Consider the following 3,804-nt stretch of genomic DNA (forward strand, 5'->3'; position numbering starts at 1 on the left):
GGCTTTACAACTCTAACACCATCAACATCTTTTGTTGGATTTATTCCTTCTTCAACAACATCCCACAAATCATAGTCAATAGAAAGCAAGAAAAATTTCATTCTATTTTTCCAATAACTATAATTATTACCATTAAAGAAAGGAGGCTTAGTAATAGATTGACTATCGGTGAAAGAGATGAAACCTAAAGTTGCCATAGCTCAAAAACAATTAAGTTTATCAAAGAAGAGCAACCTCGCTCTGATACCAATTGTTGGATCGGTATGACAACCCTAGAGGGGGGTGAATAGGGTTTAATTAACAAAATATAAACTTTTTAATAAATGGGCCAAATTTAAACAAAATTAATACACTTTTTGAGATATGCAATTTTAACAAAGTAAGATAAAATAAATTCTAAGGCAAACAAGAGAAATTTAAAGCAAACAATCAAATTCTAAGATTAATTGCAAAAATAAATAAGAGAGAGAGGGTTAGAGAAATTTGACACCGTGAATTTTTATAGTGGTTTGGCACAACTGTCCTACTCCACTTCCCAAGCATCTCTTGGGTTGTAAATTGAAATTCTGACTCTTTCCACGGTAGGAGTCAAACCGGTACACTGCTCTTTACAAGAGCAAAGACGATCCTCTCCACAGTGAGGATCACACCGTTACAATGAGTTGAAGATTTTGAAACGCACACTTACAAACTCTCAAATAGAGTAAATATACAAATTTGAGCTCAAAAAAATTTCAATTCTCACAACAATAAAATTTCTCTCACAAATAAGATGGAAAGAAAAATTGAGAACTTGGAGAGATTAGCAAAATGAAAATTTTGAAGTTATGGAGGATTGAGAATAAGAGAATTGTTGTATGATTTTGAATGAGAAGTTTAGTTTAAATAGAGGGAAGAAAATGGTAAAAAAATCAAGTTTAATTTTAAACCATTAGATCTTAATCATTAAGAATGAAGGGTTGAGATAATTTAAAAAAAAATAAATTAAGAATAATATATATATTATTCTTAATAACATAGATGTGACAGTTGATGTGACAAGTTTTTTTAATTATATATATATATATATATATATATGTGAGAAAACGGTAAACTTTTCAAAAAAATTTTTTTTATTTTTTTTTAAATACTGACACTGCATTTAATGTAAAGTGATTTTTTTTTAAAAGAAGCTTGTCACTTATTAGCTTACGAACTGTCCACGTCATCTTCTCGGGTATTTTTCCTTCCAATTTGTTTCGATCGTAACTTCTCCGTTTGAGCTCCGATTTGGATGATCTAACAGCCGTTGGAATCGTTGTAACGAGCTCTACACTGTGGATACTTTAAAATACAAAAAATGTCAATAAATAAAATTAAGTTTGTTATCATCAAAACATTAATTAATTAATTAATTAAAATTAATTAATTTGAGATTAAGACAAAAAAGCCAACACGTGTAAGGTGCATGTTATCAGATGATTGTCTTTCTGAGAAATTTTGGGTTGAAGCAGCCTCATATGTGACATACACTATAAATAGAAGTCCGCACACAACAAACAAATTCCTTACTCCAGAGGAAAAATGGATCAAACATCCTCCAAAACTAGAAAATTTGAGAGTTTTTGGATGCACAAGATATGTTCATATCAATCAAGGAAAATTGAAGCCTAGGGCAATAAAATGCATGTTTGTGGGTTTCACAGAAGGAGTAAAAGGTTTCAGATTGTGGCACCCTACTGATAGAAGGTGTATAAACAGTAGGGATGTGATTTTCAGAGAACAAGAAATGTTTATGCAAGGAGAAATTCAGAAGACAAATGATGAAACTAAAGATAAGTCTTCAATTGAGGTGGAGATGTCTGCCATACCAAGAATAGAAATTGATAGAGCTACGAGTACTAGCTTGGGAATAGAGGAAGAAGAACAAGTTATAGATGAAGATTCTTTTGATCGGTCTTTAGATCTCAGAGACTATTCCCTGGCGAGAGATAGACAAAGGAGGAAAATAATTCCACCAAGCAGGTATGGTGACTCAAACTCTGTAGCAGTAGCCTTAAATGTAGCACACACTTTAAATGACCTAGAACCACAAAGTTTTCTGGAGGCAGTAAGTGGTAAAAATGCTGAAAAATGGATAGATGCCATGAATGAGGAAATGACATCATTGGAAATTAACAAAACTTAGGATATTGTAAAATTACCTAGAGGTGAAAAAACTATAGCAGCAAAATGGATTTATAAATACAAAGGTGTTCCAGGAGTTCAACAACCGAGATATAAGACAAGATTAGTGGCCAAAGGCTTTACACAAAGGGAGGGAATAGATTATACAGAAATTTTCTCCCCAGTAGTAAAACACACCTCAATCAGGATGTTGCTCTCATTAGTCATTGAAAGAGGCCTTGAACTTGAACAACTTGATGTAAAAACTGCATTTTTACATGGACACTTAGATGAAACAATCTATATGAAGCAACCAGAAGGATATACACAAAAGGGGAATGAGGAAATGGTATGCTTACTCAAAAAATCCCTATATGGTTTAAAACAATCCCCTAGATGTTGGTATCGAAGATTCGATGATTTTATAACTAGAAATTGGTTTGAGAGAAGCGCTTATGACAGTTGTTTTTATGTAAAAGCTACTTCTAAAATAGATGAAATTTATCTACTGCTATATGTTGACGATATGCTTCTAGTTGGGAAAAGAAAAGAGGACAAAGATCAAGTGAAAGCATGCCTTAATACATAATTCGATATGAAAGACCTTGGAGAAGCAAAAAGAATTCTAGGCATGGATATTGTTAGAAATAGGGAGATTGCAGATCTACAATTAAACCAATCCTATTATTGCCAAAGAATCTTGTCCAAGTTTAAAATGGATGGAGCAAAGCCAGTCAAAACACGAATAGCACAACATTTTAAACTATCTGCAGAGAACTCACCTACTGAAAATGATCCTGAACACAAAAGGTACATGAGTACAGTTCCTTATTCTAACGTTTTTTGCAGCCTTATGTACCTAATGGTATGTACAAGACCAGATTTGGCTTATGCAACCAGTGTTATAAGCAAATATATGGCAAATCCGGGTAGAAGACATTGGGAAGCTGCTAAGTGGGTGCTAAGGTATCTAAAAGGAACTCAGAACACAGATTTGGTGTATAAACAATCCACAAATAAGCCTGCAGAGTTATGTGGTTTTGTTGATTATGATTTCGCAGGAGATTTGGACCAACGAAGGTCCTTGACAGGTTACATTTTCTTAATTGGTGAAAATGTTATCAGCTGGAAAGCCACTCTTCAAACAGTGGTGGCTCTCTCCACAATAGAAGCTGAATTTATAGCTTTGTCAGAAGCAGTTAAAAAAGTCATATGGCTTTAACGACCACTAAAGGATTTTGGTTATGATCAGCAGAAGGTGAAAATCTATTGTGATAATCAAAGCACAATTTATCTATCAAAGAATCAACAATTTCACAGCAGAACAAAACATATAGATGTCAAGTTTCATTTCATCAGAGAACAAATCGAAAAAGGCATAATTGAAGTAGCAAAAATACATACCTCGGAAAATATTGCTGACATACTAACCAAATCAGTTGTTCAAGCCAAACTCGAGTATTGCATGTCATCAGTAGGAGTTTATATTCCTGAAAAAGGATGAAAGAAACCAAATACAGCAAGATCAGTCACTTTCAGCATGCTTCCAAAGGTGGAGATTTGAAAATTTACCTATGTTGTAATCATCTGAAAGTTGTAAAGCTGGTGCATGTAACTTTTACCTTTGTTTAACAATGGGTAAATTTGATTAGTATAAAA

General features: G+C 33.3%; 1 pseudogene; it reads left to right on the forward strand.

The window, feature by feature from the left end:
- The first annotated feature begins 2,740 nt into the window (after window positions 1-2,740).
- On the forward strand, window positions 2,741-3,367 carry LOC148210407 (secreted RxLR effector protein 161 pseudogene; annotated as a pseudogene).
- The last annotated feature ends 437 nt before the right edge of the window (window positions 3,368-3,804 follow it).

The sequence above is a fragment of the Momordica charantia genome, assembly GCF_013281855.1.
Source record: "Momordica charantia cultivar OHB3-1 chromosome 7 unlocalized genomic scaffold, Mcharantia_2.0 BLBB01000007.1, whole genome shotgun sequence".
Lineage (NCBI taxonomy): Eukaryota > Viridiplantae > Streptophyta > Magnoliopsida > Cucurbitales > Cucurbitaceae > Momordica > Momordica charantia.